Source organism: Felis catus, chromosome C2 (genome assembly GCF_018350175.1).
Source record: "Felis catus isolate Fca126 chromosome C2, F.catus_Fca126_mat1.0, whole genome shotgun sequence".
Classification (NCBI taxonomy): Eukaryota; Metazoa; Chordata; class Mammalia; order Carnivora; family Felidae; genus Felis; species Felis catus.
This window is the reverse complement of record NC_058376.1, coordinates 142487829-142512291: the sequence shown is the minus strand read 5'-3', so window position 1 is coordinate 142512291 and position 24463 is coordinate 142487829. Positions and strand designations below refer to the sequence as shown.

Below are 24463 nucleotides of genomic sequence, written 5' to 3'. Positions count from 1 at the left end.
TTATGCATCTTGCTTTCAGGCATACAGTTTACTTATTCTCTAACATTGGCCCAAGCTTCCTTATAAGCCCTATTATTCCCCAGAGAAATGGGAACAACTCAGACCTGCCAATTAATGAAGTCACAGATTTTTACGATTCAACAGTTTCCTTGCAGTATAAACATTCGGTCCTTCTAAGTTGGACACTTAATCAGGTCTCTGAACATTCTAAACGGTCTTTTTGGAAAGACTGTCTTTCAGACAAGATGGCCATATACTTTTGTCTTTCCTCACCATTCCATTGCCTTTTTCCAAGATGGTCTTTGTGTATCTGGGGAGTGACATGGGAGAGGTGTCCCCAGTGGAACTTTACAGTTGGAGAGTGGAGCAGCTCTCGCATTGTAGTGTGTCTTCTTCCTCAGGTATGTTTCTGAGGAGATGCCCTTTGTCTGGTAGCTTGTGTGATGTCCGACCTATTGCTATTTGCACCTAAAGTAGGTGCGTTGATCTCTCTCAGCTGGGTCTAGGTTCTGTTCTAACTGGTGTCACAAAGGTCTCTGAACACCTGCGCATTCTCCATCCAGCCCTTGGTCTACGTGCTCTACACTACAGGTCCCTTGACTCTCAGCTGGGTAGGCCCTAAGGCAGAGACACTTGACTTCAGCTTCACTGTCTGCCTTGGGGGACCTGTGGAAATCCTGGCCCTCCAATCAGGCCATAGGATGGTGGTCCTCAAGAAATTTCTGGAGGACTTGTCAGAACACAGGCTTCTGGGTCTCACCCTCAGAGTTCCTGACGCAGCAGGTCTAGGGTGACGTCCAAGAATTTGCATCTCTAACACGTTCCCAGGTGATGCTGCTGCTGCTGTCATCCTTTGAGAAGCATTGACCACAGGAGAGCTAAGCCAAGCTCAGGAAACCTTCAGTTTCACTGCTTTTAACTTCATCTTGATGTGGCTTGATGACCACCTATGAGACTGTTATCTTCTGGAATCCCTAACGTGAACTTTAAAAAACAGCCCCCTGTTTCGGATGTTTCCTTCATCTAACACCCTGGTGTCTCTTTGGGCTGCTTATATTTCCCACTCCCTATCTTACTTCCCTACAGCCTTTCATTCTTTAACAAACCTTTCAAACCAGAATAACTGGATCTGGCTTTCTGATTTCCTATTTGCCGTATTCTCTTACCGTAGACAACAAGCCAATGGCACAGCTGCCATAGATGGCTGGGTACTTTCTTTACACTTGATGGAAAATCTGGTTTTATAAATGGTCAAGATATTTAGAAAATTCTGGTTTTCTGTCCAATTCCTCTATAGCAGCAGGCAGTGGGATGTCTCAGGTTAGCTGGAGGGAAGGCTATGACCATGGAATTCCAAAGTACAGATGTCATTAATATTTTGATAAATTATCCTTGTTACAGATAATGTTCATTGAGGACCTTGTTCTAATGCTTTCTTTGAGGGACTAGTGCCCAAGGGCTCAAATTACAGAGCATGTCATCTATTATAAAGTAGAAAGCAAATATACCCCTAGTGCTAAAACAGTATTTATATTACTCAATTAGACATTATAGAACCAAAAATCTCTATATGCTGTAATCATTTTCAAATATTCATTTTCCTGCCAATAGCCACATTTTGCCAGGTTGTGGAGACAAAGCAAGTTGGCAAGATGACGAGAAACCTGTAATTTGCAGCACAGAAAATCTTTCTGCTGCCAATTTCATGGGCAGGTGCCTGGGACTTGATAAGATGTGAGAGAAAAATTTGTTGCTATGATTCTGAACTTTGTAGAAAGCTACTTCCTGCTATTTTAATGTTCATGACCTCAAATCCATGCTGCTGAATTTTTTTAGGTAGTTAAGCTATCTTGGTGGGCCTAGCCCATAATACACTCTCTAAATCTGGGGAACAAACATGATATTTAAACAGGTGTAAGGTCTAGAAAACAAACCAGACTCCAGAGTAGCAAACTGCCTAAACTCTTTTGAGTATTCCTTATTTATGGGGCTCACTAGCAACTGATTTACTTGATGTCTTGGCATTGAATTTTGTTGAATTTCTTGAATTATCTTTTCTTTAAGGCTTATTTATTTTGAGAGAAAGTGCGGGCAGGGGAGGCGCAGGCAGAGAGGGAGACACAGAATCCGAAGCAGACACAGAAATCGAAGCAGGATCGAAGCTGTGCAGACAGCTCAGAGCCTGACGCGGGGCTTAAGCTCATAGACCGTGAGATCATGACCTGAGCTGAAGTCGGATACTTAACCAATTCAGCCACCCAGGTGCCCCTCTTGAACTATCTTTAAAAACAATCAATGTTTAAACCATACCAAAGGTATGATGGTTGGAGTATTTGCCGAGTATATCAGCCAGAAATGGAGTACAATCATTGACCCCTTACTGATAGAAGAAAATTCTTTCTAAGCCCTTGTTTACTTTTGGATTTGGTCATATAACATTTAATTTCTATTAGTATGGGCACAAAGGAAATTTTTACAGTAAGAAAGAGGCAAAGGCAGCATTGTTGTGCATTGTTTATTGGTCCCCCATTAAGGGTCTGACCATGAACACCATCTCCGTTCAGTGAAATGTACCTTCTTTATAGACCTCATAAAGAATGGGCATCTGATTTTCCTAAAGTAGATCCTGGTACTCCCATTTTATCTAGTCCGTTTTTTTTTAATTTTTTTTAACGTTTATTTATTTCTGAGACAGAGAGAGAGACAGAGCATGAGCAGGGGAGGGGCAGAGAGAGAGGGAGACACAGAATCTGAAACAGGCTCCAGGCTCTGAGCTGTCTGCACAGAGCCTGACACGGGGCTTGAACTCACAGACCGCAAGATCATGACCTGAGCCGAAGTCGGACGCTTAACTGACTGAGCCACCCAGGTGCCCCGTCTAGTCTGTTTTTATTGCAAGTTTCTATAGTTCCTTTCTCATTAGGGAGGGTCTTTACTGTGAGGACAGTTATTGAGAAGTGAAGAAAGCTATTTTCAGGGGAATCTACTTTGAGTAATATTTGTTTTTTAATCAGCCTAATATGATGGAAATATATAGGACCAAAAAATGAGGAAAACTGAGTTCAACTTCCATTTCAGGCACTAATATTGTGCATCTTAGAACAGGTGACCTTTCCTGTCTGAATTGCTTTTTAAAATAGAAAGCTCTACCAGAAGATGTCTATTCTTCCTTCTCCTACTGTTTTAACAATATGAAGATTTGTGTTAGGATGCTGTAGGAATTCTTGGCATGCTCACACTCCCTCTAAGCTGCCCACTACCATCCCAATTTGCTTCAGCCCAGCAAAGAACCTAGCAAGATGCTCACAGCTTGTGCTCATGTTCTGTGTGTGTGTGTGTGTGTGTGTGTGTGTGTGTGTGTGTGTGTGTAAGGGGTGGATTTACTGAAGCTACTTTTTTTTTAATGTTTATTTATTCTTAAGAGAGAGACAGAGGACAAGCAGAGGAGGTGCAGAGAGAGAGAGGAGACACAGAATCTGAAGCAGGTTCCAGGCTCTGAGCTGTCAGCACAGAGCCCAATGTGGGGCTTGAACCCACGAACCACGAGATCATGACCTGAGTCGAAGTCGGATGCCCAACCAACTGAGCCACCCAAGCGTCCCTACCTGAAGCTACTTCTAAGACTTATGCAGGGTCTGCCTCCTAGGGTGCTCTCTAGAAGCACACCTTTTGGGGTACGCCATGAAAGAGACTAGCTAAGGAAATGGAAGTATTTGGCCCAGGGGGTCTTATGGTAGAATGACTAGACTCCTCTTGTAGCCAGGATTTTTATTGTCAAACAAATGTGTTATCTAGAGATCAGGGCAACTTACATTACTATTTAAAAGCTCTTGTCGGTCTGTTTCCTGCATTTTTGTCTTGGTAGGGGATGGTTTCAGCCCCTTCAGGAAGCTCCTTTCCCCTACCACTAACTTCATGATATACTGCAGTTTTTAGAATTTATGTTGGATCATGAACAGTGCATCTTCAAGATGCACATCAAAGCCTGCAGGAAGTCTGAAAGCCAATCAAGACAATGGCCTGGAGACGTTTTCTAAGGTTGTGATTGTGCTTGGGGCCCTTAGCACTCCAAATCCTGAGAAACACAGAGATTTCATTCTACAAATTTGCAGGAGTCCATTAGTGGTCACCCAGCCATGATATATTCACTTGTCGTCTATCACTGAGTCAAGTCCCTAAAACAGGACCCTTATGAAGCTTTAGTTATGTTTATAATCACCCTATCCTCATTGAATCTAATTTGAATACCTCCACATAAAATGCCAGGAAAGGAGTTATATGTACAAAGCAGCTTTTAATTAAGAGGGGAAGCACCTATGTGTACTTTCCTGCTTGGTGCTCTTTTAGTTTCCTTAATGTAGAACATGGCATATCAGCATTTAAATGGCTTCTGATTAATAAGCACTTGTTTCAAGGCTACAGAGACTGAAATAAGATAAACACATATTAACAGAGTGGGAACAATAATAAAAGGAAATAAGTGTCACTGGTTTAAAATGCATATTGTAAGTGATTCTAAAAGCATGAAAATGCAGTTATTAAACCAGCATGGAGGACCATGGGCCTATTTTATTGAAGTAATTAAATACTCTCTTCAAGTTTATGGCTCCTTGGATCATTTTAGGCAAATGAAAATTGGAGGCGAAATGTTAACCGGTGCCTAATGGATGACAGCCAACTTGACTTCTTGATGTCAATGGACACAGTAGCTGAGTTTCTTGAGGCCCATTTGCTACAGAAAAGCATGGCCTGTTGAATTTGGGGTTGAAGTTGGAAGAGTTCAAAGAAATGGCATTGTAGCCAGTGGTTTCTTTCAGTTGTCACATAATTACAGGATTGACAATAACAACAGAACTAATAATATTGGAGCCTTAGGAGCACTTAGTACATGATAGGCACTGTTCCAGGCAGTTAATAGGTGTTAACTCATTTGAACTTGACCATAACAACATGTGTAAGAAGCATTCTGTCATCATACTGACCATTACATCACCCCCTTAGCACCCTCCAAATCAGAGGCGCTTTCTCATCCCTTGACACTCCGTGAACATGGATTTTCTCTCTTCTTACAGTGCCCCATGGTAGGCATCTTCATTTCCGTTTACTCCTCTCTGGCCCTTTCACTACTAGAATACAAGCTGACTGAGATCAGAGACTCTATCTTACTAACCACTGTATCTCATACTGTCTACGTCACTGATTTCTCCTTCACGTATTTGTAGAATTGAGAATTTGCATAAATTAAGAAACACCGCCCTGCAGCCAGGTCCTCAGACACACATGGCTTTGTGCACACTGGCCGTGGCCCACTACCTGATTAGCAGGGCGCATCTTACGTCCCAGACAGTAGGCTCACGGAACAGCAGCTGTTCAACTGTGGGGATGGCCTCACCCACAAGGACTTTCTCTTCTTGCTGGGCACACTGACTTCACTACAGACCAGGTAGGCAGGACTTCTGCTCTGATCAAAAACCTCATTCTGGGAGCACCTGGATGGCTGGCTCTGTCAGTAGAGTGTACAACTCTTGATCTTGGGGTTGTGAGTTTGAGCCCCACATTGGGTGTAAAGTTTACTTAAAAATAAAATTAAATTAAAAAAAATCTTTAAAATAAAAAAAAATCACTCTGAAGACCCTACTGGTTTCCTTACCCATGAACACACTCACAGAGGCTAGCACGGCCATAACAATAGGCCTTACAGGTGGTATTGGCTTCATCCACCACAATTGTACACCTGATTTCCAAGTCAACAAACTTCAGAAAGTGAAGAAAGACGAGCAGGGATTCATCATGGACCCTGTGACCTCAGCCCTGAGGACAGAATGTGGGATGTGTTTGAAGCCAAAGCCCAGCATGGCTTCTCTGGTATCCCAACCACCAACACATGGGCTGGATGGGGAGTTGCTTGGTGGGCAGTGATCTTCTCAAGGAGGAAGAACATGACTGGCTTTGGGAAGAGATCATGATGAAGAAGGAATACTTGGTGGTAGCTCCTGCAGGCATCACACTGAAGGAAGCAAATAAAATTCTGCAGCACAGCAAGAAGAGAAAGTTACCTATTGTAAATGAAGATGGTGAACTAGTAGCTGTCATTGCCCAGACAGACCTGAAGAAGAACTGGGATCACCTACTGGCCTCCAAAGATGCCAAAAAGTAGCCGCTATGTGGAGCAGCCACTGGCATTCACGAAGATGACAAGTATAAGCTGAGCTTGCTAAACCAGGATGCTGTGGACTTAGTGGATTTGGACTCTTCTCAGGAAAACTCCATCTTCCAGATCAACATGATCAAGTACATGAAAGGAAATACGCCAGTCTCCAAGTTATTGGAGGCAATGTGGTCATGGCTATGCAGGCCAAGAACCTCATTGATGCTGGCATAGATGCCCTGTGGATGGGCATGGGCAGTGGCTCCATATGCATCACACAGGAAGTTCTGGGCTGTGGGTGGTCCCAAGCAAAGACGATGTACAAGGTGTCAGAATATGCATGGTGTGTTGGTGTTCCTGTCATTGCTGATAGAAGAATCTAAAGTGTGGGCCATATTGCCAAAGCCTTGGCCCTTGGGGCTTCCACAGTCATGATGGGCTCTCTCCTGGCTGCCACCACTGAGGCCCCTGCTGAGTACTTCTTCTCCGATGGATTCCGGCTAAAGAAATATTGTGGTATGGGTTCTCTTGATGCCATGGATGAGCATCTCAGCAGCCATAAGTGATATTTCAATGAAGCTGACAAAATCAAGGTGCCCAAGGGGTGTCTGAGGCTGTTCAGGACAAAGGGTCCACCACAAAATTTCTCCCCTACCTTATCATTGGCATCCAGCACTCCTGAGAGGACACTGGTGCCAAGAGTTTGACCCGAGTCTGAGCCATGATGTATCCTGGGCAACTCAAGTTTGAGAACAGAATGTCCTCAGCTTAGGGAGAAGGTGGTGTCCATAGCCTCCACTTGTATAAGAGACTCTTCTGAAAAAGGACATAGCATATCCTCTTGGTTTTTCAATACAAGTTTGAAAAAAAAAAAAAGAAATACTATGTAGCTTTCTTTTTCTCTCAAAGAATATTTCAGGATATGTTTAAATATTCATAGCGTTGATTTAAAAGTTAGAAAATATAGTTACAAGGAAGTATACAAATTTTCAAAACTGTTGTTATGTATATAAGGGCATATAGATTAGAATATATACAAAATTGAAAGTTATCACCTCTGGACAGGAAGATGATGGATAATCTTTATTGCCTTTCTATTTTCTAAAACAAAGTTGTTATAAGACTATAGTAAATGTTGGTTTAAAATATTAACTTATTTTAATATGATTATGGTTTTGTCAAACAACTTTTGCTGAATTTTAATGGCATGGAGAATAAACAGAAAAAAAAAAAAAACAAACAAACACCTGACATCCAGTAAGTGTTTCATAGAAATTTCTAAGGGAGGATTTTATCTGTCTATTGAAAAAATCCTAGTTTTATTGATTAAAAGCTGAGTAAGGTATTATCAGGCCTTTTCTTATTTCTGTCTTCCACACAGGCTTAATTTATTATTTGTTTCCAAGAGTAAGATGTGGAAACCCTAGAACTCTCCGGCAGTCTGCGTATAGAATCTTGCTTCAATATATCAGGTGAGGGGCAAACAAGAAAAGAAGCTTTTTTGGACAGCTATTCTTTCCTGAGACCCTCTGAAATTTTGGCAGGATTGGGATGACTCTAAATAACCTTTCTTTGAACAACTTGGAGTAGTCAGGATCCTTTAAAACCATACTTGTCAAGCTTCTTATTGATCAAAGCCTTTCTTCCCCTTCAAAGCTACGTGGCTGCTATGAAGAAAATACTTCCAACAGACTTCACGTAAGTCTACATGGAACTATTTAAAGGTCAGCTAATACCAACCCAGCAAATTCTGCAGCAGGTTTTAAATCTATGACAATTAGAAGAGGTTTTTATCTTGTTGCTATGGTTAAGTAAAACTTTTGTCCTGTCTGCTTTTTGGCTACAGTAGTAATTCTGTGCCTAGTTACTTCATATAAGGGTTCGACTGGTCACATAACAATGGATAAGATGACGAGTAAGGGAGAAATCTAATCTGAAAGGGGGAACAATATGCCATAAAACACTTTTCTATTTGATGAAACTAGCCTGATATACATTAAATCACCTTCCAGAAGCACTTGGAAAATCTGACTTTCTCAGATTGGCTCCTTTGTTATTCCCAATTTGCTGAGTAAGTTTTATTTAATGTTCATATTACTCAACAAAATTCCTGCAATTTGACTTATATATTCTGCTTGATTATAAATGATCAAACTCTCTTTCCATGGTGTTGAGGAGCAGAAAACACCTCAGTATTTCTTCTCTTCAACATAAATATACTTAAATGGTAGTACCCAGTACTTCTCTAAATAGTTTGTCAATGTTAAAAGAATGAAAGAAAATACACACAGTATTCCTAAAATTCATTTTTACTTCTGTTTTACAAACAATGGATGCTCATTATAGAAAAAATTGAACACACAGAAGAAAAACTGAATATAGATATAACTCATATTTCTGCTATTTTGAAATAGCCACTGTTAACATTTGATATATACCCTTTTAGATTTTCCCCCATTTTGTAGATAGATACAAAGAGAGACGTATTTGTGGAAAAACATGATCATATTTTATATTTATGTCTGTTTTCTATTTCTTGAAATAGCAAAAACATCTGCGTATGCTATAAATGTAATCCCACATTTAAATCTTTAAAGTCTTTTAAATAATAATATTATTTATTTTAAAAATCTCTAAAATAATAATATTCTATTATTCGATAGTATCACAACTAAACAATCCTCATGTTTGGAGATTGAAGAGATTTGTAACTATTTGTTATTATAAATATTATTGTAAATAATATCTTTTTCACTAAATTCCTAATCAGTTCCTTAGGTTACATTTTTGTGAATGTAATTTCTTCCTCAAAAGGTACATACGTTTTAAAGCTTTTATGATTTATTGACAGATTACCCATTGATGCCACTTATGAGAGCACCATTTCTCCAAATCTTTTGCAATACTTAGTATTACTACCTTTAACTTTTAAATATCATGGCATTGAAGTAACTATTTTGAATTTCTTTAATTTTTAGTAAAATTAATTTTTTCATATATTTATTATTCAACTGTATTTATTCTTTTGTGAACTGTCTTATTGCACACTTAAGTGTGGTAAAATTTTTCATATTTATTCTTGAGGTAATTATATATTTAGGATATTAATCCCTTTCTTTGCCATTTCTGAAAATAAGACTTTCTCCAGTTTTCATTTGTGTTGAATTTTATTCGTGTTTTTATTTTTTTTATTTTTTAAAAATTTTTTTTAACGTTTTATTTATTTTTGAGACAGGGAGAGACAGAGCATGAACAGGGGAGGGTCAGAGAGAGGGAGACACAGAATCCGAAACAGGCTCCAGGCTCTGAGCTGTCAGCACAGAGCCCGACGCGGGGCTCAAACTCACGGACCGCGAGATCATGACCTGAGCCGAAGTCGGCCGCTTAACCGACTGAGCCACCCAGGCGTCCCTATTCATGTTTTTAAATACGTCTTTTTTTTAATTCTTAAAACACCCAAACTAACTCAAAAGAGGTATCAACATAAAATTATTCATAGAAGTGTTAGGCTGGATCATACCAAAGTCTAACTTGACCCTTTTCCCCCAAGCTGGACAAAATCTAACTCCACTCTGAAGGAGTTATATTTGGTCCTTTCCTTAGCAACTTCAAAAAAACAAACAAACAAAACAAACAAACAAAAACTTTAGTAAACAATTTTGACCCTGTATCTCAGGGTCTGTTATCAATAAGATAAGATAGTTACCCCAAAATGTTTTTGTCTCATATTTCTTCAAAAAATACTCACAGTTTTAAGGGAAACAATCAGCAAAACTAAAAGGCAACTGACAGAATGGGAGAAGATATATGCAAGTGACATATCAGATAAAGGTTTAGTATCTAAAATCTATAAAGAAATTATCAAACTCAACACCCAAAAAACAAATAATCCAGTGAAGAAATGGGCAAAAGACATGAATAGACACTTCTCCAAGAAAGACATCCAGACAGCCAACTGACACATGAAAAAATGCTCAACATCACTCTCATCATCAGGGAAATACAAATCAAAACCACAATGAGATACCACCCTACACCTGTCAGAATGGCTAACATTAACAACTCAGGCAACAACAGATGTTGGCGAGGATGTGGAGAAAGAGGATCTCTTTTGCACTGCTGATTGCAATGCAAACTGGTGCAGCCACTCTGGAAAACAGTATGGAGGTTCCTCAAAAAATTAAAAATAGAACTATCCTACGACCCAGCAACTGCACTACTAGGTATTTATCCAGGGATACAGGTGTGCTGTTTTGAAGGGACACATGCACCCCAATGTTTCTAGCAGCACTATCAACAATAGCTAAAGTATGGAAAGAGCCCAAATGTCCATCGATGGATGAATGGGTAAAGAAGATGTGGTATATATATACAATGGAATATTACTCATCAATCAAAAAGAATGAAATCTTGCCATTTGCAACTACGTGGATGGAACTAGAGGGTATCATGCTAAGTAAAATCGGTCAGTCAGAGAAAGGCAAATATCATATAACTTCACTCGTATGAGGACTTTAAGATGCAAAACAGATGAACATATGGGAAGTGAAGCAAAAATCATTTAAAACAGGGAGGGGAACAAAACATAAGAGACTCTTCAATATGGAGAACAAACAGAGGGTTACTGGAGGGGGTGTGGGAGGGGGGGTGGGCTAAATGGGTAAAGGGCATTAAGGAATCTACTCCTGAAATCATTGTTGCACTACATGCTAACTGACTTGGATGTAAATTTAAAAAATAAATTAAATTTAAAAAAAGGACAAAGCACAGAATGCAATACATATTTTGAAATTCATATCTGATAAGAGGCTTATATTCAGAATATGTAAAGAACCTCAACAATCAATAATAAAACAAGTCAATGTAGAATGGGCAAAAAAGAAAGAAAAAGAAAAAGAATACTCATAGTTTTGATGACTCTAGTCAACTGTGGGTAGTTATATTAACAATTGCAAATCCAGCTCCCAGTGTAAAACCTAGATGGATTCCAACAAGACACTGATTTGTAGGTACCTAATGACAATGGCTGAGAATCACATCTACTTTCTGTTAGATACGGAAGTTCTGGAATATAGGCATGAACAAAGTTGAATTGACATACGACAACTTGTAACAGATTTGGATTCTTGATGAACTTAGTGATTAACGTCGTTTGGCCAGAATAGTAGCACACTCACTGCATGGTCCTGCCACTTATGGATGCTATCCTATTTCTGTAACAAGGAACAGTTTTCTCTCCTAGGATAGCACATTGTACACACAACACCTGGGATCTCTAGTGCTTTTCAAAATGGTGTTCATGGGGTGCCTGGCTGTCGCAGTCAGTTAAACGTCCAACCTTGATTTCAGCTCAGGTCATGATCTCACAGCTCATGAGATCCAGCCCCATTGTCAGTATGGAGCCTACTTGAGATTCTCTTTCTCCTCTCTCTCTGCCCCTCACCCCACTCATGCTACTCTCTCTCTCTCTCTCTCTCTCTCTCAAAATAAATAAATAAACATTTTTTTAAATGGTGTTCACAAAAATGTATCTTTTGCACCTCGTCTGTGATGCCCATCAGCAAAAAGAAAAATAAGGCCAATGGTTCACATGTTTGGAGAATTCAATTTTACTTGCCTATGTGTTATTTTTTGTGGGAGCAAAAGGGCATAGAACCTTTGGAGATTCCATTGAAAGCTATGGAGTCTCACTATTAAAATGTACACATACACATAAAGAAAATATTTTGGACATAATATGAGGAAGCACAGACTTCCATCTGATGCCCACCTGTGGGTCGGTAAAGGGGTCAGAACTTTCTACTCCACAGTGATATGATTGCTAATTCCTACTTGAGGATCTGAGAAACTGAGGTAAGAAAGGACCACATTCTCTAGGAGACCCCCTGTCCGATTCTGAATGTTAGGCTGTTATACGAACTGCATCACTCATGACTTTGCCAACAGAATGCCCTCCTGTGTCAAAAACTTTTGAAGACCAGATGGACAGCTGGTCCAATTATGTTGTTCCAGAAGAGTTGACCAAGTGCTTTGTGAATGTACCAGTGTGTAATAAACAGCCTACCCTAAGATTATTTATCATTTCCAGCACCCAGAGGGAAGCCAGTCTTTCTCCTGATGAAAGCAATAAGTGTCTGCTGACACAGAGCACATTATTCTTCATAAAGCATTGACCTGGTCAGTGACAAAACTGATGTGTCCTCTTTCTGGATCACATAGACCCCCCCCCCACCCTGCCCACTTGCTCACTTTCACTCTTGCTCAAGTTCTTAGCACTCAAATATAATATACAGTATACACCCTGATGATAGCCCAAACTATAAAAGGTGCCTTAATTCATGTTGTATTTCCTGACTATTTCACTGGGATCCAGGAAAGATGATAAAATGTTAAGAAACACTTATCATGAGAATTGTAAAAAGCATTATAGTAATCAGGCTGTAGGATGAGGTGGTGTCCCAGACGATCTGAAACTTTCCAGTTGAAACTAAAACTGATCAGAAAAAAGATGTAAATCACACACACACACACACACACACACACACACACACACACACACACACACAGGTTTTCTGGCAATCTTTAGCATTCCTTGGCGTAGCGAAGCATCCTTACCTTTGTCTTCGTATGACATTCTCTCTGTGTGCTTGTCTCTATGGCCAAGTTTCCCCTTTTTATAAGGACCCCAGTTATACTGGATTAGGGTTGACCCTAATGACCTCATCTTAATTTAATTCATTACATCTGCAATGACCCTTTTTCAAATAAAGGCACATTCTGAGGTATTGGGGGTTAGGACTGAAACACAGGAATTGTGAGGGGCGTACAATTCAACTACATACTCTTATGAATATATTATTTATATACATTCACAATCTGTCTTCAATAAGGTGTAGCTTATGATAGGGGAGAACCCAAACACCACATACTTGGTAGCCCATTATCTATTTCACACCATCTGTCCTCAAGTTCTTTGGAATTCCTTGAAGCTATGGGATGATTCTGAAAAGCAACTTCCTTAGACACCAGAGGGTTTGAGAGAGAAAAGTATGTGCCCTGAGACACTCTTTCTCCTCTGGTCCCATGACCCCAAACAGACTCCAAACCTTACTGGACAGAGGAACCCCTGGTTTGCTCTCCTGTACATGTGCCTGAATGTGTGAAAGCAGCCTAAGGAGATCAAAGGAGGCAGAAAGATCTTGCAGTAAGACAGAGGATGTAAGAGAGTCTGCATCAGACAGATGTATGTTCAAACCCTGACCTCAGTACTTACTAGTTGTGTGACCTTGGACGAGCTACTTAACCTCTCTGAAAAACAATTTGTGTGCTTCTAAAAGGGCTTGGAAATACCCCTTCACAGGGCCATTTCAGCATTAAAAGAGGTAATAGACGTGAAAGTCTATAGTGACTGGTCACGAAGCACATGCTTAGTACACATAGGTTTCTCTTCTTGTTCCACTGGGTTTGTGATAACAGATCCTGAGTCAGAGGAGTTTTCAATAACCTAGTGATCTTTGGGACCTTGGGCCCTGAGGATGTTGTACCAAAAACGTTGTGCCTTAAAGAGATACAGCTTGAACTTATTTGCCCACATTACTTGCATCTAGAAAGCTCCAAAAAAAAAAGTTCATTTTCTCATCTTTGCTCCCCTGTCTTCAAATCTGTCTTTTCAGTTTGTTTTTCTGAATTAGTACAATAATCTATTACCTTTTCTCACATGTCACTGAGTAAGAAAATACTCTACCTGAAATATTGATTGGGAAATATTGATTATACTTTTATTTTAATTTTTTAATAAGTAGTCACTTAGGGGTGAGATCTGAAGGACACAGAACTCTTCCCTATCCCCTCCCCGAAAACTTCCTTTAATCAACAGATAGGGTGATAAAGATTAAGATTCCCAATATTTAGGGGCATCTGGGTGGCTCAGTTGGATAAGCGTCTGACTCTTGATTTTGGCTCAGGTTTAATTTCTCACAGTTTGTGAGTTTGAGCACCAAGCTGGGCTCCATGCTGATTGTGAGGAGTCTGCTTGGGATTTTCTTTCCCTCTCTCTCTGCCCCTCCCACCCCCCCTCCCCCATTGCTCGAGCTTTTGGTCTCTCTTTCAAAATAAATAAATAAACATTTAAAAAAATGTTTTCATGTCCATTAACTAATTCAGTAAAGTCTTGTTTTCCTTCATCCTTTTAACCAATTATCTCCAATACCATTCCCACATCGATGGATTGTCACGAAAGACAATACAACATAGTGAGTAACACAGAAGTCTGGTTGATAGGAGAATGAGAAAGTATCATATCTGGGTCTCAGTTTCCACATCTCTAAAATAAGGCTATTAGGGGCGCCTGGGTGGTGCAGTCGGTTAAGCGTCCGACTTCAGCCAGGTCACGATCTCGCGGCCCGTGAGTTCGAGCCCCGCGTCTGGCTCTGGGCTGATGGCTCAGAGCCTGGAGCCTGTTTCTGATTCTGTGTCTCCCTCTCTCTCTGCCCCTCCCCCGCTCATGCTCTGTCTCTCTCTGTCCCAAAAATAAATAAAACGTTGAAAAAAAAATAAGGCTATTAAATCAATGTTTGTTAAGACTAGAGTCAACATTTAATTCTGTATGCTTACACATTAAATGTTTCATTTAACTAACATTCTGGAAGATAGGAATCCTGATTTAACCTTATCAATATAGTAAAATATTAGTATAATTTAGAGGCAATACAAGGTTTTAAAGTATGTTCAGAATTAAAAATAAAATAACGTATATGTATTTCACTGCTTGTGTTGATCATATTTTATTGTATTGACGAGAACCCGTCATCCATATATGATGTCACTTATGTGATACTCAGTGATTTTTAGTTGATAAAAAATGTTTTTCATTTCAGAGTAGCACACAATGAAGTTTATAAAAACAGTATGAAATTCTTCTAAGTAGCCACCCTTTGGCTTTGTTTAGAGCCCTCTGAAAGGCCAATTTCTAGATGTGTCTATCACCTATTCGGTTACTAGTTTCATTCTTCCGACCTTCAAATGCTTTGCAGTTTAAGGGGTGTTTATTTTATTTTATTTTTTTCAACGTTTATTTATTTTTGGGACAGAGAGAGACAGAACATGAACGGGGGAGGGGCAGAGAGAGAGGGAGACACAGAATCAGAAACAGGCTCCAGGCTCTGAGCCATCAGCCCAGAGCCAGACGCGGGGCTCGAACTCACGGACCGTGAGATCGTGACCTGGCTGAAGTCAGACGCTTAACCGACTGCGCCACCCAGGCGCCCCTTAAGGGGTGTTTAGAAACAGATGTAGTCTCATTTCATGGAATACGTTGAAGTGCAAATAATGCATCTAATTCGTTTTCCTCAGAATCAATCAATTTCATCCTTTTTTCATATCTTGACAGATTCCTTCCTGAGTTGACTTACTAGTTTCCTTAAAAAAAGAAAAGAGAAGAAAAAGAGCCCAAGAAGGATAGAGCATACACCGCCTCTCCAAACCTTTACAATCTCACAACGGCAAATATTCAGGCAGCAGCAAAAGAAAAGTAGACGTGCTCACCTTCTGAGGCTCATACTTTCTGTTCTCCCAGCAGAGATAGGAAAATACTTTCTTCCGATGACCCCCAAACATGTGTCTCTCATGCTCTTTCTGCCAATATTAAGTCTACTAGCAACGATGTCCTCTCCTGAGAAAACTCTCATCTTAATGGACTGGAGTATGGAGAAATGGCATTACTCGACAGGTCACTGTTTTTCAGAGCATGTGTGTGAATAAACTGCTTTTTGGAGAGAAAATCACCGAAAAATGTATAACTAATTTGGCTTCCAAATTTACTCCTACATATTGAGATCAAAAGAAGCTCTTTGTGTTATTCTCTGCCTAGATTGGGATTGTAAAAAATAATAATAAAATAAAAATAGCTACTATGTTAAGAACTGCATGAAGGAAGGATACATCCATTCAAGTTTTGCAAGACGTAATTTGCATTGGAATAGAAATGATTTAATACCACTACAACCAAGTGAAAGAGAAGTGTTTTTATGGCAGTTCTTTATTCTATTTCTAACCACCTTTTCAGTGGAAAATAATTTCCCAAACAATGATCTACTAGGTGAAAATATTTTAGTTATTCTTGTCATAACTTTCCATTGCGATTTTATTCTATTTTTAATGAAGAAAAATCTTAATTAATTACCCTTCCTACCCTTTTACGCAGACATTTATAGAATGCCTTTCCAGTCTGTATTCAAAAATAATTCTCTGTAACATTTCTAATGAGCTTTGGAAACTTTTCACAAAGTTCAGTAAACCTTGGGAATTTAATTGTTTATTTCCCAGATTTCAAGCTGTAATCATACATTAAGTTTTATCTAAATTTCAATAAACTGGAACAATGATTTATCCCATAAATAAGCCTCAAGTCATAAGTAGTGATTAGAATATGACTTTTTTAATTTTAAAATCATTTTTATCATTTTTAAGTTATAAAAATAAGATAGCCATATTAGGTTAGTTAAGAAAATACTTGAAAATTTCTAGTGAAAGCTGATGGAGTTTTGATCAATGATAGTTTTATTCTATGTCTCTAAAAACTGAAAGGACAGAAAAAAGCAGAAAAGAAATTTCTGGATTAATTAAATGATAAAAAGTAACTGTCATAAACTCAAATCATATTTATAGAGTACATCCCAATTAGAGTGAAGTTTGAATCACAAAGAAGTACAATGCCAAAAACCGACACAAGCTTTCATGTGCCTCAAGAAAAACAAACATCTTTGTGAAAGTAAATGTTACGGTCCTGAAATCTATCTAACAAAACTTTGATTTCAAGAATAGAAAGGAGGGGCACCTGGGTGGCTCAGTCAGTTGAGGGTCCAACTTCAGCTCAGGTCATGATCTCATGGTTCACGAGTTTGCATCCCATGTCGGGCTCTGTGCTGACAGCTCGGAGCCTGGAGCCTGCTTCGGATTCTGTGTCTCCCTCTCTCTCTGTGCCTCCCCCACTCGTGCTCATTCTCATTCTCATGCGCTCTCTCTCTCTCCCTCTCTCAAAAATAAGTAAACATTAAAAAAAAAAAAGAAGAATAGAAAGAAATAGGTATGGGGCAGCCCAAAGAAGTAGAGATATAACTATACAGATCCAGATTTAAACCACAAAAAGAAATGAGTGGAGGAGGTGAAGAAGAGATATGATCACATCCTCCTTTTTCAATAACCTGGCCTCCAAGGTAAATAAAATGGCCATTGGTTAAGTGAGGAAGATGGTGACTAAGGTGAGATCACTATGTGACGTCTGTGACTTAAGAGGATTCGCTGAGAACCACTGTAGACCTTTGAAATGTCTAACACTAAGAGAAGACATGACCTCCAGAAAGATAATATATTTTTTAGAGGGGGAATAAAGCCCAAATAAAGCAGAAAGTTGCCCTTATCCTTGTCTGCAGTATGTCAGCAAAAACTTGCATGACTAGACTTTCCCCCATCAAACATTAGTGATGAACAGAAAATAATGTGTAGCTTAGTCTTATAGATTGATAATGTTACTACCTCTTCCCACACCAAAGAAACTGAAGCATGATGGGAAGGGAGAGAGAGAGAAATAAGAAAAGGCAAGGCAGTTGGCAATGTAGTAGAAGTGGAAATACTCGCCTCCCAAGAAACACACAATTAAGATAGTCTCCAGAGTCTGAAAAAATTTATGGTAACTTATCATCTAGGAAATAATAGATCATAAAGAAAGGCTAAATAAATTGAGGAAGATAAACGAAAAAAAGAAAATTCCACTCATTTTATAGATGAAACACCCATTAGAAATTGCAACATGAAGGAAGGGAAAAAAAGAAAAGACAATGAAGATCTATCTTAGATTTCAAAATTGAGAAAAATCACACAAAAGGAAGGTATCAAGGAGATTTCAAATGATTAAAAGGAAGACAAAAGAGAAGTTTAACAAAAAAAGCTGTTCCTAAAAAAAAAAAGAAAGAAAGAAAGGAGCAGGGCAAATAGAAGTGAAAATATATGTAACAGAAAGAAATAATTCGGAAAACTAAGTAAAATTTAATCATCTGATGAAAGCATATACTGTGTGTGTCATACGATAAAATTAACAGAATAATCAACAGCAACACATATTTGGTGAAATTGTTAAAAGCGATGCTTAAAATAATCATGTAGTAGGGGCACCTGGGTGGCTCAGTCAGTTAAATGTCCGACTCTTGATTTTGGCTCACATCATGATTTTGTGGGGGAGATGGAGCCCTGCATTCGTCAAGGTGCTGAGTGTGGAGCCTGCTTGGGATTCCCTCTCTCTCTCTCTGCTCCTCTCCACACCCCCCCCCTCTCAAAAAAAAAAGAGAGATAAGTAAGTTCTGAGCATCTACTGTATAGCAAGGTGGCTATACCTAAGAGAACTATATTCTATATTTGATTTGCTAAGAGAGTAAATCTTAAGTATTCTCACCATACACATACACAAAAGGTACCTATGTGAGGTGATGGATGTGTTGATTAATTTAAGGTGGTAATCATTTCACAGGGTACACCTATACCAAATCAACACATTGTACGCTTTAAATATGTATACTTTATTTGTCAATATTACCTCAATAAAGATGAAGAGAGAGAGAGAGAGAGAGAGAGAGAGAGAGAGAGAGAGAGAGATTTCTACCTGAAGATTTAAAAAGGGTGCCACTGAGAAAGAAGAAGGAGGAGGAGGAGGAGGAAGAAGAGGATGAGGAGGACGATGTTTGTTTAAAAAAGAAAGCAAAATCCTGTCTCTGCTCCCTGTCTCCACCTCTCACTCCTTTGCAAGCAATATCCCATTCTATTCATTCTTTTTTTTAATGGATTCATACAATATGTGGCATTTTGAGATGGATTTCCTTCACTTAGGATATTTTGAAACTTCAACCGTATTATGGCATGTATGAGTAATTCATTCATCTTTAAATTGCTGAATAATATTCTCTTATATATATAAATCACATTGTGTTTATGACCCCACCCCTAAAAAAAGAAGCGAAAAAGAAAATTGTGTGCAAGACTTATCCAAGTCATTAGTCAAGGCCATAAAACTGTGTAGTCATATGTAGGAAGGTCACAGGAAAAGAAAATGCAACGCAAAATCTTGTACTCACCTAACTTTGTCTTTAACTAGAAAAGAAAGTCACACTATCTCAAACATGCAGCAGTTCAGAAAATATAGACTTCATGGCTTTTTTTGAAAAGCTCCTTGAAGACAAAAACTTTGTTCAGTAAGAATAAATGATCAAAGATGAAGAAACTATGATAAAATAAAAAGAATTTTGATAAAAATGAATTCACTTAAATACAAAATTAAGACTAGATGACTGAAAACTATGGTTACAAAATAAAATGTGCTATGAACCTGCATGATATAAAATAAGTAACAGAAATCATAATTGACAGAGGAAAAGAAGCACCAAAAATGAGGCAGGTACTAATTTTCCCATCTTTAAAAAACAGGGATTCAATACATACAATCTAAAAATACATGGGCACCTGGGTGGCTCAGTCGGTTGAGGGTCCAACTTCAGCTCAGGTCATGCTCGCATGGTTCATGGGTTTGAGCCCCGCATCGGACTCTGTGCTAACAGCTCGGAGCCTGGAGCCTGCTTCGGATTCTGTGTCTCCCTCTCTCTCTGTCCCTCCCCGCTTGTGCTCTGTTTCTCTGTCTCTCAAAAATAAACAAACTGTAAAAAATAAATAAACAAATAAAAATATGTGAGGAGGGGAGCCTGGCTGTCTCCATTAATATAGCATGCAACTCTGATCTTGGGGTTCAAGCCCCATGCTGGGCATGCAGCCTACTTAAAAAAATAAAGATATATCCGGGCGCCTGGGTGGCTCAATTGATTAAGCCTCCAACTTTGGCTCAGGTCATGATCTCACAGTTCATGAGTTTGAGCCCCATGTCAGGTTCTGTGCTGACAGCTCAAAGCCTGGGGCCTGCTTCAGATTCTGTGTCTCCCTCTCTCTCTGCCCCTCCCCTGCTCACGCTCTGTCTCTGTCTCTCTCTCTCTCTGTCTCTCTGTCTCTCTCTCTCTCTCTGTCAAAAGTAAAAATTAAAAAATAAAGATGCAAAAATAAAGTTTAACTTAAAAAAATTAAAATATGTGAGGATTAAAAATCTCTTCGTGTGTGCCATAATTTTAAACTTTAGAGAAAACTTTTCATGACTTGCTTCACTTGATTTACAGAAACAAATGAAGTTCAACACGTCTTGTACCTTCAACTCAACTTCGTGTTTGTGTTACAACACAGTATACCAAAATCTAATTCTTTGTTGTTTGCAATAAAACTTGGGTACAATCCGTATTTAGAAAAACATTTCCATCTATACCACAGGCATATTAGGAAGGACTTTACTATTTAAAGTCATACAAATGAATACGAAAAACATCTTGTCAAGGTGCATAGGTGGCTCAGTCAGTTAAGCATCTAACTCTGGATTTCGGTGAGGTCATGAATTGCGGTGAGTTCATGAGTTCCAGGTGTGGGGCTCTGTGCTAAGAGCACAGAGTGTGCTTGGGATTCTCTCTCCCTCTCTCTCTGCCCTTCCCTCACTTGTGTTCTCTCTCTCTCAAAATAAACTTTAAAAAAGAAAAAGGAAAACATTTTGTCCCAAGTGAGAAACAAGCAATGGTAAGAATAATTGCAAAACTAAAGAATATTAAGATCCCATAAACAATGCAAACATTTTCAACTCGTTGATAGTCTAAGGAATGCAATTTTAAATGACATACCATTTTTGTCCCTCAGATTAACTAGATTTACAGATACACACAGACACACACACACACTCACACACATACACACACCATACCCACTTTATGGCCAGAAAGACAATACGAGACTCTTATATTTTCCTAGTTAGCTATATATGGTATTAACAGAGTCTTTTGGAAAGCAAGTTAGTAAGTTAGTATTTATTAAGTATTTATTAAATGCCTTCACATGCCCTATTGTTTGATCCACTAGTTATATTTGTTAAAATATATCCCAAGAAAATATCATAATTAGGGAAAAACTCTAGGTGTGTCCAGAACGTTTATTCAGATACAACAGAAAAAAAAGCACAAAGTTTCAAGTTAATTGAAATGGCCAATTTTATCTACTATTTAGTGACTGTGATCATTTATATATTTCAGTCATTGTTTAGGAAGCAAAGACAAATTTAAATCTTGTGTTTTATTTACAAACGTGGTCATGTACTCACATGTAAGTTAACATTTTCAGTTTCCCAAGTTTACAATACAAAATGTGGTCCTGTGTCATATGATATTCGAATTAAAAGACTGGAGTCTCATAAGTATGGAAATGCTTATCTTTCATCTTTTGTTGCAAGAAAAGTACTAGAATGGAGTCTAATGGACTCTGATTGGCTTTGTTGGGTCACGTCTCCATCTGCCTAGCAGAATGACCAAAACACTGTAATATTCACTCAATAAATGTTTAACCAAAGTGAGTTTCTTGAGATGGGTGACTTTCACATTTGAGATTAATTGATTTTCAATCAACATCACATTTTTCTGCCTCTACACAATTACCATTTCTCTCTCATTTGACACATGTCTACATACAAGAGCTTTTTTATAGTATGCTAATTATCCTAAATTAGAGCCTAAACTTCCACATGTTCTTAGTTATCAGTTCACCGGTTGGTATAATAACCTTTTATTCTATATGCACCTTTACTTCTAAATCTACCATATCCCAAGAAATAGTTTCAATGCTTATATCTGCAAAGGCATTCCATATTTCTTTTTATGCTATGGTCTCAGGATACCTTTGATCTACTTTGGTTTTATGTCTTTTTATAGATCCTAATTTTTGATCAAGCAATAATACATCTTATTATTTTCCCCATCCCTTCTCTCTCCCTTGGGAAAAAAGAGACATTTCATTCCTAAATCTGTTGTCTAACTTATGTGTTGAATTAATTATTCTTAAAGGAAAGGCTCCTCTTTTTTTAAGTTTCAATTTTTATCATTTTCACCAGATATTTTAATGTCATTGAGTGTTTTAATTTGATTCTGAAATAATTTTACTGAAGGAATAACATTTCCTAGAGTCAATTGTTAAAAATAAACTGTAGGAAATACAATAAAATTCCAATTTATGATGAGCTAAAGTTTCAGAAATAAGTAACCCTCTACTTAGTAACTGTCAGTACTGCCCTAGTTGAAATAATGTCATTTATTATTTATCCTGATAAGAGGGTTCTAAGTGTACTTGAGGGGGAAAAAAGTGAAAATCTGGAGATCTTAACATAGAAGAAATGTTCTGTCATTTCTGCATTACTTTCTGAGCAAATAAAATACTTTTTTCCAAATACAATTCAATTATTTTAATTTTTAAAAAAGGATATTTTTTGAAATACCTAATTATTTATCTCAAGTCAAAAGAAAAAAGTTTGTGTCTTATAACAAATCAAATGCAAACTGCAGAATCAATTATAAATTCTGAAACCACAGCACATCTCCAGAAGATAAGGAAACCGAAAATCTGTCCCTTACTCGCAGCCCATATATGGAACTCCTTGTCAACCCAAAGAAAAAGGGCTGTTTGCTGAGTGGACACTTGTATGTCACATGGCCCTCCAGGCAGACTGAGGCACTAATTCCCCAGCTGCTGTGAGTCTGGGTTGCTGATGGTACAATGGAGTTCCTCTCCACAAATTGCCCTTGGCCAAAGAGAATTGCCTCACCCATGTCTTCCCCAGCCTCACTCAAAGTTGCCTTCCTTTCAGAGAGGCAGCTCACATCAAATGACTAGTTTATTCAGCGGGTACCAAGGGCCAGCCCCGGTCCTTTGAATCAAGACAGCTCTCAAAGGCCATCCCTGCTGCAGTGGTCCATGGGATTAGGAGAGTCATTATTGGTACCACATAACAGCCAGTGTTGAACCTTCACTCTCCCATAGGTACTAGTCGAAGGGAACATATCAATTAACTTTATTATGCATGCTGATCTCTCCATCTTATGGTCTATTTTCCAGGGAACCTGACCTAAGACTCATTGTTACTTATCTTTGCATTCAATCACTCAAGACATATTTGTGCTAAGCACTCCACTGGGTGTGGAGACAAATCAGTGAGCAAAACCAACACTGTTCCTGCTTTAATAGAACCTACTGATTAGTGGAGTGAATAGACTTTGATCATAGAGTGTTCACAGTTCTAACAGATAAACTTGACTCTCAGAAAGAAGGGTTTAGAGTGAGACATCTGAGCTACTATCTGAAGGCTCAATGGGAGTTAAATTAAGGAAGAGGGAAGGGGAGAGGAAGAGGATTGCTGTGGGCGACAGAACAATTGCCTCAAAATATGTCTATATCTTAATCCTTGGAAACTGTCAATATGTTGCCATTCAGGGCAATGGGACTTTGCAGATGTAATTATGTCAAGGATCTTGAGATCAGTGTATATCCTGTATCATTCAGGTGGACCCAATATCATCATCAAGCCTCTTTATAAGAGGGAGGTAGAATGGGCAGAGTTTATGAAAGAGATGTGATGAGGCAAGCAAGAACTGGCAAGGAATAGGCTAAGGAAGGCAAATGGTCTCTAGAAGTTAGAAAAGGCCAGGAAATAAATTCTCCCCCATAGCCTCCAGAAGGAATGCAGCCTTGCCAACACTGATTTTAGGACTAATGAAGCCCAGACAGTAAGATAATAAATTTGTGTTCTTTTAGGCTATTAAGTTTGTCATATTTTTTATGGCAACAATAGGAAATTAATTCAACTCAAGTAGAGGAAAATAGCATGTTCTAAAAATTGGAAGGCTTTGTGATGGTTGGTGAAAGATTCACAAGGGTCAGGGTTGGGGACCTGGAGAGAGGTGGAAGATGCAAACAATACAAAGGAGGTAACATCAACAGGGTAGAATGGATATGGTAAGGGTCTGGGAAGAAAGAGGAGGCAAGTCCAACTTTTAGCTTACTGGCTTGCAATCCCAAATGGATGGTGACACCATCACTCATAGAAGAAACAAAGAGGCAGAACAGGTATGGAGGAGAGGAGTTGCATTTAAAGCATGTTGTATTAGAGGCGTCTTTAAGATATACAAGTAGTTTCAGTAGATCACTCTACAGTGTTCTGAGAAATCTTGGCTGGAGATCTACATTTTGTTGTTTGAAATTGTGAACTTGGACAAGTTAATCTAGGAACAATACTATACAGTGAAATGAAAAGAGAGTCTAGGCAGTCTTACGAAACTCCAACATTTGGCTGACTAGAAGATGAGGCTGAGGGGGTGGCCAGGAGCCAACTGAAGCCAAGGTTTCCATAGTCAACAAGTAGGATGTTGT

At 38.7% G+C, this 24463-nt stretch overlaps 1 long non-coding RNA gene and 1 pseudogene across 1 annotated transcript in view; one reads left to right on the top strand and one right to left on the bottom strand.

Annotated features, from left to right (window-relative positions):
* Positions 1 to 295: 295 nt before the first annotated feature.
* Positions 296 to 6968, top strand: LOC101089460 (annotated as a pseudogene).
* A 4004-nt stretch (positions 6969 to 10972) lies between these two features.
* LOC123380155 overlaps positions 10973 to 24463 on the bottom strand; it is a 108748-nt gene continuing 95257 nt past the window's right edge. The window contains exon 3 of the long non-coding RNA XR_006585580.1: positions 10973 to 11124. This is a non-coding gene — a long non-coding RNA (uncharacterized LOC123380155). The remainder of the gene's footprint in view (positions 11125 to 24463) is intronic.